This window comes from Rhea americana, unplaced genomic scaffold (genome assembly GCF_003343005.1).
Source record: "Rhea americana isolate MKP2758 unplaced genomic scaffold, rheAme1 scaffold_149, whole genome shotgun sequence".
Classification (NCBI taxonomy): Eukaryota; Metazoa; Chordata; class Aves; order Rheiformes; family Rheidae; genus Rhea; species Rhea americana.
The window spans coordinates 1,999,084-2,009,329 of NW_028185583.1; positions in this window are offsets into that span (position 1 = coordinate 1,999,084).

A 10,246-nucleotide genomic window follows, 5' to 3' on the forward strand; every position below is an offset into this window, starting at 1 on the left:
AGTTGAGGTGCTCACATTAACATCAAATGAGAATCCAATTCAACGTACTGAATTACCAGACCATTAGCAAGTCCTCTGTTCCTGTGAAGTGAGTATTTTACCCAGCTGATATTTCAGGGACTCTGAGAGAGMGAGTAGGCATTTACTCAATTAGAATCTGGCCAACACATAGCATTTAATAAACCTACTTTTGGGGAAAGTGCCAAAAAAGCAATCTTTATTGACCACAAGTGGCCATGGCTTCAGCTTTGCAGCTCATCCAAACATCAAGTACTCTAGTGTTCCAGATAACATCCTTTCCCCMAAAAGGATCAAAGACAGAAAACCATTTCCTGAACTATTGCACTCACTTCCTGCAGCTCTTCRCTCTTTCTCAGGCTTTCCCTATCCAGTGACTAGTCTAAACCTATTCTGCTTACTGCAGCTTGCTGAATACATCATGTTAAAAATAGAACAAAATCTGATTAGTTTCAGGTTTCATTTCATGCAAGATTTAGGTCAGGCCTGACAATATAATTTGAGCTGTTGCAACAGCTCACTGTCGCTGTAACAGGAAAGTCATCTCGTCTCCCCAGCTTACAGCTCTGCAGACCATTCCTTCTCTTGCACTGGCTCTGGTGMTTGTCAGACTCACTGATGAACTGATTTAGCTCACTAAGCCAACAGAAAAATAATCCAGCTAAGGAAAAGTGAATTATTTTCGAGCACRTTTGAGCACTGACAGATAAAGTGGGAATATTCTTTCTGTCAGCTCTAAGCTACCAGGTCAGTTCAGCTGTATCAAAATTCTGCTCACATACTACTTTATCTCAAAAGTCTCTAAGTTTGATCTTCCTATCTGCCACAGGTGAAGACAGCGTACTGGACCAGAAGCAAATAGTGTGACCAGCAGAGCAGATTTATGTTCTTAAAGACTAGCTAGAACTGAAGAAGTCCTCCTCCCTCCTTATGCTGTGCATCCCAGCCTCATCTCCTATTTTGGTGCTCTCACCCACCCATCTGACCCAGCTGTGGGCAGGTTTGGGGATTAATCTGTCAGAAGAAGAACATTGCAAAAAAGTGAACTAATTTTTGTTCATGTAGGCCCCAATACTGGTTACAATGTGGCTGGCATGCTAATGTTTCATTCGGTGTGGGAGCTGAGAAGAGCCAAAGTCTTTTCATAGGCCATGAAAGGCTATGAAGAGCACTGGCAGATCACTCTTCTTTCACATTACCTTCAGTATGCAAAGCTCAGCAGTTTTCTTGGCCAAAAAAGCTACCTCACAGCCAAGGCTGCATCTTCGGCTGCCTTTGCAGCCATAGGGAAAAGATGTCCTACAACACAGCCTGGGCTGGTTATGATAAAGACTATACACTAGGCTCCAAGGGACTGAGGTAAGGCCTCCTGAGATCCCACCACACTTGCATGTTCAGTGAATCATGCCATGGACACAGGGCTGGGCACTGCATCACGGGGGTAAAATGGCTGGGGGAGCCAGCTTGTGCAACTCAGGCACACAGAGCAAGCTAGACCTCACACAGCTGTTGACAGTTCAAATGAACCTTTCAAAATCCCTTCCAGCTTTATCATTTTGTGATTTACCACGTGTCAGGAACATTGAAGTTGAGTGTTATAATGCTCAGTCCCTTTTTCAAACGATTCCTGTGGAGGGTGTTGTCAGAAAAAAGAAAGCAATAGCTTTTATAAAATCAGCACTTGCTGAGAATTGTCAGTTTTCTGGAATTCTGCTTTTCTCTGTTTAGGTGATCACTATGCTCTAAGGTAACCAAATACCAGAAAGCTTCAGCCTACAAACTGTGAGTTGGTTTGGTTTCTGAAAATCAAACTCACAAGCTAAACACCTCCAGTGTCACAGCAATTATACACACAAAAAAATCTTAAATTTAAGTCTCAAGGGGATAGTCAAGATGTGCTAGTCATCAACTTAACCAGCTACCTCTTTGCTGATGCTTCCACCAGTTTCCATGGAATTAAAAACACAATGCCAGCTTTAGCGGTAGCATGACTTACCCTACTCTCAGTTCAAGGCATCACTCCCACCAGGCGCTGAGCCCACTGCCCTCTTGGTTGTGATGCTGCAGCTGTGCAACTGCGCTTGAACCAGGTCACTCAAATGATTCAGGCCAAAAATACTCCCCACCAAGAAGGGCTATTTTAAACTCAGATTATTTCAGTAATTCAACTGATTTCTTACAGTAGCATCTCATGAAACTATTGCTAAATTCTCGTCAAAATAAGTGCTAATCAAATTTTCATCAGTACTTTGCTCTTAAATGAATCTATATAGTAAAGAGACAAATACATATAGCTGAGTGATGTGAATCCATTCATTTTATTTGGATGTTAGCTCTAGAGCATAATGCTATTCAAAATTAATGCTAGCGTTTCCATTATCTTTTTAGCAGAAATGCCCACTACTCATGGACTGAAAACAAAATTTGAAGAGTAAAAGTTATACTTTAAATCTTAATTTGATTCTCTACTCATAAGATAAAGAATCTACAGCATACAATATACTGTGATAATGACCAGCTCTGCCATTTGGAACTCTGTATCATGCCTTTTGCTGACAAAAAAGTAAAAGCAATCATTTTTGATACAGACACCATGGGTTCTCAAACATGAGAACATGGTTCAGCAGCAAAGTGATTGCTCAAACTTTAAGGATTATTTTTATCTTCCTAGTCATTCTGGCAGATTCTAACTGGCAAATTTCCTCAGTAATGTGAATGTACTGAGTAACTTTATTTGCTTATTAGACTGCAAAAGGTTATTACAACAATGTCTGTAGACCACAATATCCCAGAATCCATCTTTCCCTGACATCAAATGCTGAATGTAATTGAAAGAAAATTAGACATTTGCTTCAAAGAAAGGAAAGAAAAGTATGGTCTGTGCAATTTTTATTGGAAGCAGCCTTTTCTTCTAATTGGTAATGCAGCCTTAACTCCTGAAATTCAGGGTCACATCTGGATTACATCAGAAGGAGACAAATTTTGGATTTAAGTTTGTGCTGTTTGATTGCTAGATCATTGCACAAAGCTACACTTTTGACTTGTGCTATTCCAAACACCTAGAAAGTCTGTTCAGAATAGTGTGACAATAGAAGCAGCAACATGAAGTAGGGTCAGAGGTGTACTTGCCACTACAAGCACACCTTAGTCACAGCCCCCTGCACGTGCCTAAGTCCTCTTCACCTATCATCTCCAGAATCATTAAATCCATCTGCATCATTTTAAAATCCAGATGAAAATAACCTGAATTTATAAGTATTGTATACTACAGCATGGTAAGTTCAGCTGGCTGCCCAAAAAGGAGATTAAATATCTCCTTCCATAAAAGATCATATTGACCTTGCACATGCAGAATAGTTTCTGCCATTAACCAATCTCTTGATGGAATATAGCTTCATCCACAGTTAGCTGTGAATTAACATATCCCATTTTAACATCTTAATAATATATTAATGTAACATATGTGTATGTTATACAACGYCTATAAAATATCCAAAATAAAATATCCAGCTTCCTAGGCAGCAGTAGCAGCAGAAAGTACAACTTGAACATTGTTCCTTCACTTAGTGCTCTTCTTCCCCAGGGAGGAGCTGGGATCYTTGCTACGCCCTGGTAGTTCCCATTGGTACATAGCAGTGGCAGAGAGATGGTATGAACACTAGGCTGTGCATCTGCAACGTCTGCAACCTTTGTGTTATAATCCCTGCTCTTGGGACTGTGTGCCTTGCACAAAACAATTCTCTTTCTGCCTTAATTTCCTGCATGGAAATTGAAACACTGAATTTGGTTGCTGGTTATTTTGAGTGCTAGCTTGCATATGAACATTTATTTCTCTGTAGGATTACCCACTTTGATCTAATTTAAAACACCATAAAAATGAGAAGTAAAAAACAGTTTATGTTGGTAAGGACCTCTAAGTAAGTTTGCACAATTTTGAAGGTTGCACAGGATTTGTACTGTCAGTTTTGAGTATTTCCAAAGACAGAGATTGCAAAGCATTTCTCGGTACTTGTTCCCCTGTTTGAGTACAGAATCACAGAATGGTTGAGGTTGGAAGGGACCTCTGGAGATCATCTAGTCACCCTCTGCTCAAGCACATTGGACAAGATCGCGTCCAGGCAGGTTYTGAATACCTYCAGAGGAGACTCTACAACCTCTCTGGGTAACCTGTTCCAGTGCTCTGTCACTCTCACATACACATGCTCTCATATGTGTACCTTCACAGTGAAGAATTTTTTCTTTTGTCTAACGAGACAAAACCTTCTAGCCGTCTAACCTTCTTTGGTGCAGCCTGTGTCCATGGTCTCTCACCCTGCCACATGCACCACTGTCTTCTCCATAGCATCCCATTGTTAGATGAAGACAACAGTTTGTTCMCCCCAAGTCTTCTCATCTCCAGGCTGATCTCATGGCAAGGGAGCCCACAAACAGGGCCGAACTGCAGGAGCTAGCCGTCGCCTCCTGCTCCAGCTGCTGCTACCCAAGAGGAGCACTACTGCTCCTCATTCATCCACCCCTGCTCTTCACTGTGTCTTGCCATGAACTCCATCACAGCTTAAATTCCCACTGACTTTGCCAACATAACTGCTCATTTCCTAATCAAGCTGATGAAAGTGCATCCAGTGACTTTAGATTTAGTTATGAAATATTCAAACTCAAACCATTTTGACCTGACTTTAATCAGWGGGTGATTACATGGGGAGTTGTGCCACAGTAGAGTAGAGGAGCAATCTTTGGCAAATGGGTGGGTGGRTCTGGATCAGCTGGGAATGCGAACCAATCACCCCAGCTGCAGCTGAAACAGGGTTTGTGGCACACAGTCACTTATCCAGCCTCTAACTCTCGTAAACTCAAGTTCTTACACTAGATAAAGTTCTTCTTCCAAGGATTTGACAAATCCATCCATGTCCTTARCAGAGTAGTAATTGTTAACAATAACATTTATACAGGCATATGAACTCGTCCACATGTTCTGTTCCTATTTTCCAGACAAAATGTTGCAAAGATTAACAAAAAGGCAGCACCACTGAGAACTTCGTTAAAGCACATGCATACATGTTGAATATAACAAGAGGAGGGGCGAAAGCAAAAGACTTTTCTAATTCCCAAAGGTTAAGACACTATCAGGCTTGTAAAGACTGTCTGTCTTGTCACACGAGCCTATCACAGAAAAGCCACTGTAGGAAATGCATCCTATACAGCATGTCTCAGGGCTACTCCAATCAGCAAAGTCTAAACAATAAATGTGGGACAACTGTTTTGAAGTCAGTTGGCTATACAGTTTTGTTTTAAAATCTTCTATTGAAGTAACTCTTGTAAAATTCACAGCACATTATTACCCTGATGATCAGCAATTAACTTAACTAATACTTAACTACCAAGTGCAGTAGTTAAGGTGAGGTGCCTACCACTTGGCCCCAAAAGCCAGAGGCAAGGTAAGACGCTATGGGTAAGTTAATGTGCTTTGTGCCGTTGCTCTACGGGCTGTAGGAGCCTCTCTGAAGTACCTTCCACTGTGCCAATGCAGTACGTAGCCAGTGCAGTCACAGCAACTTAGGGTAGTGCAGAGGAAAGTCAGGCTTCCTCTGAGTCTCTTCCTACCACACTACAGATTTTCAGAAGTGCARTGCAGATGTTTTTGTGTCTTGCTCCTGTTTTTCCACTTCCCAGTGGATGCAGTTAAACCAGTGCAAGTTCTCACACGGACATTTATCATGAGAGATCACTCTGTCAAAACAACTGGAAGAAAATGAGAGTTTGTAGATTTACATACTACTTTTTCTGGAGATTATACACTCACACTTTTAAATTTGGCCCACYTTCTCTGCCTTGGCTCATAAATCTAAGTTTCCACTAATAAACAGCTATGAGCAGAAGGGAAAGAACATGAATAACACTCTGGTCTGGAAAGTCCAGCTGTTTAAGGTATAGGTGTGTTTGCACAGACTTGGCAGCAGTGAGGTGTGCCAGACAACAGAGCAGGCATGCTCACACGTCCTGGGAGGAGAACAGGGCTGGGCTAGCCAGCRCTCCTCCCTTGCCAGGACATTTTCGTCTGAGCACACCAAAATCCACATAAATAATAAACTCCAATAACACTGCAACAACACAACCATGCTAGAGTAGGAGATCAGCAGAGTACAGTCATGTTCCTGAGCAAAATCTGTGTAAAACATAACAACTTCACTCCCCTCTTGAGACACTCTTGCATGGAGCTGTGCCTAATACTACATGTGTTGACTCATAAGGAATCTAACTACAGTAACAGGAAAGATAGATCAAATTAAGTCCTTTGTACTTGACAACAGTGTTCCACCCAAGCCAAATTTCATTTTGCAAGTAAATTATTAATCAAACGCTTTGAATGAACCTCTCCCTGTCTTGACTGAAATCCTAATTCCATCTTTCCCCCRATCTGTTAAATGATGACACGTCTCCCTCTAATCATTTGCCCTTGTACATGATCCAGAAGCGGAAGGGAAATGTTAGTTCTCTTATCACCTCTTTTGTTCTGCATGTCTTATCTAAATGTCCTCATTTCACTTTCTGAATCAGATTTCTGATTCTTTTCCTGCTCTGAAGGTAATTTATGAAGCTAATTCCTCATTATAAGAATATTATAATTCTTATTAATTAATAAGAATTCCTTGTTAATAAGAAATCCCTCAMACGTGATTAGACTAATCTGTACAGTGCTTAGTCTCAATACCATCTGCATTCTGAACTTCTGACRTACATGCACTCAATTGAAGCACTAGTACAAATTCCCTTATTTTCTGCTGGAAAGCAGCTCTGTGGAGAAGGATCTAGGAGTCTTGGTGGATAACAAGGTGACCATGAGCCAGCATTGGCCCAAGAAGACCCAGGTATCCTGGGCTGCATTAGGAAGAGCATTGCCAGCAGGTCAAGGGAGGTGATCCTGCCCCTCTAYACAGCCCTGGTGAGGCTGCATTTGGAGGACAGTGTCCAGCGCTGGACTCTGCAATACGAGAGACACATGGAGCTCCTGCAGCAAGTTGAGCAAAGGGCTACTCAGATGATGAAGGGCCTGGAGCAGGTCTCCTACGATGAGAGGCTGCGAGAGCTGGGCCTGTTCAGCCTGGAGAAGAGAAGGCAGAAGGGGGATCTTATCACCATGCGTAAGTATCTGAAGGAAGGGTATAAAGAGGATGGGGCCCGACTCTTCTCAGGGATCCCCAGCRATAGGATGAGAGGCAATGGGCACAAACTGAAACACAGGAAATTGTTTGAACTTGAAAAACTTCTTTATTGTGAGGGTGACTGAGCACCAGTACAGGTTCCCCAGAGAGGCTGTGGAGTCTCCAACCTTGCAGATATTCAAAAGCTGCCTGCTTGAGCAGGGGGGTTGGACTAGATGAGCTCCAGAGGTCCCTTCCAACCTCAGATGTTCTGTGATTCTGTGAAATGGCCCTTGCTAGGCACTTGACTTGTACACTGAACAAATCTTGCTGTTGCACTGACCTAAACAGTAAATTCCAGCTTGTGCAGTATTTTGCTCTTAACCATTAGATTCTCATGTCCTTCATCAATGYATGCCAAGGTCTTCAGCTGCTACCTTTCTGCCATCTGCTCAGCCAGTTAATCTACCACTAACTACACAGAATGGCAAATTACCCAATGGTGAGGAAAGGCTCCCACATAGTTCATTATATTCTTTGGCAGAAAGTTGAGATTAAAAGCAAGCTAAACTCAATTACTATTTGGGTAACTAGACTATCCTGGTTACAGAGCTTGTAACCATAGCAATCATTTAAACAAAGCTTTAAAGAAAAAACTCGTTATTAAAATATTGATCCTTGACTCTGATTCAGTTTCTTGATCTTCCCATTGTGTGAGGTCTCAGAAGCACTGTCTGCCTGCAGGTTGTATGGTGACACAAGAAAGGAAGAGCTCAGCTTAGACCCGCTGAAAATCCTCAACTAAGGGTTGTGTGTCTCTCGCTAACAGAATTATGCTTTCTAAACATTCAAATACAAAAGTATCAGGCTGTCATTTGGGGCTTCTGAGGTTTGTGAACACCATACAATTAATTTGCTAGCAGTGACRTTTCTTAGAGTAAGTCTCAAGCAATTAAATTGAGCCTGCTACTTAATCACATTCCAAACAAGGTATTAGTTAGGTTGGAGCCCAACTCACTTAAAAGCTCAGACATTGATACAAAAGAAAGACTGAATTATTTGGCAATTCTATATTACTGTTCAAGTTTGCTTGATTTTATGGCCAGATTACCTTCTATCTCCAAAGACTCTATTTCACAGTTCTTGTATTAGTAAGAGTCATGGAGGCATTACACAAAGGGCAGTGCTGATTTGTCATGTTTTAACTCTATCTGGATAACTGGCAAGATTTTTATTTTGAAAAGATCCTGCTGGAGAATGTTTGGGGTTTGGGGTTTTTTTGTTGGTTTTTTTTTGTTTGTTTGTTTGTTTTTTGTTTTTTTTTCCTGAGCTGCTTGTTAAATGAGTATGTAGCYAGGAAAATGGGACACAGAAGCAATAAGATGGATGTAATCTGCACACGTTTTTCTCACAAGAAACCAAATGCAGTGCATGTTAAACAAAAGGGAGTAGTGTCAGGTTTACATTATGTAAGGGAGTCAGATATAAACTCTTGAATWTATAGCACTCCAAGCAGGTCCAATAGAAAAATGAAACCTTTTTGTTCATAAAGAGGAAGGAACAAATTTCTTCTTGAAAATGTAACACAGTTTGAGAGCTACTCCTGAATGCCACTGCAGCTGATATAGCAAGTTTTAACTCACGTGAGCACTGGCTGTCTCTCTGGATTAATGAGCTATACCAGCAGCTGTAATTTCTCTACATGTCCCATTGATCTTAGTTGGACATCACTGAAAGCAGAGAATACGTAGCAAACCCCAATGACTAATGCATGTATTTAAGGCCAAAAAATACTAATGTATCAAGTCAATGACAAAATGCAGCAGCTGCAGCCTTAACAGGAAACCAGGTTTCATTTTTTATGGCCAGATTTTACTAGCATCAGAACGAAGAGAAGTTGTTTCACAGAATACTGTCAGAATGCAAATCAAACGCGAATATAGCTGTGTGAAACCTGGACATGTATTTCTAGGTACACTCGCCCACATACATATGCAGCCAGAATAGTTCATTCCTCTCCTCTGACACAAACAGGGATGCCTCCAGCAGGAACATGAGCCCAGGCATGCTTCTAATTCAATTTGCCTTGTGCCACCCCCATTTAACTGCACACTGTATCATGTAATAGCTTGAAAAGCTTTTCTTCTGTGATTCTCTTTCCTCCATATTCTCACAATGCTATTCAGTTTCCTTTAGCAACACAGCAATTACCATACCAAATCAAACCTTAAGTTCTGCAGTTTAGTACTCAGCAATAGACACCTCCCAAAAAAGTGGTAAAGATTGCAGTAAGCAAGCTATGGGAACAGGCTCCCTTTCATATTAGTGCTCATCTGGTTTTCCCACCTAGACATTGGCTTAAACTTTAAATCATGACCTAAGACCCCTTTAACAAAATATAAATGACATAAAATGGAACCATAGCATTCACCTGTGATTACTTGATTTTTGTGACTCATTCACATTTCTACCTCATAAATAAATCTTTACTTCTTATTTTAAGAAGCAGCTATCCAGAGTGATTTTCACAATTATCACAATATACAGCTCTTCAACTTAAAGGTTTCCCAGCCACCATATCTGCTTCCAAAATTAAATACAAATAGCTTCTGTCAGCTCTTTAAAGTGTTTTTCCAACCTCCAAATCCCAATCCACTCCTTTGAGCTATGTCCCTCTTTCATTCATGGTAGTATTTGCTTTACCTTTTGCAAATCTGTACTACTTTGAACATTTACATCCTTCCTGAACTTCTCTGCAGCAATATTCAAAAGCTGAAAACTCTTGCTGTAAGTTTAGGTAGAAAGGTTTGCTAAAACACATGAYTAGATGACTAGTCAAATTGCAGAAAACCTTACCCAGGAAGCAAAAATTCGAGGCTCCCTCCCCTGCAACAGGGCTTCAGAGACGAAGTGTTCAGTCCTAAAAGGGGGGAACCCTTTTGTCTAGCACTACTGCATTGCATTTTCCTACACAGATTCCATTCTGATATTTCTCATGCACCAGAGRGCATGTTTCCATTAACAGATTGAAGTCAAAGATTTGCCATTCTGTCCCCTGTTTATCCCTCCTGGTTCCTGAGCCTGCCCAA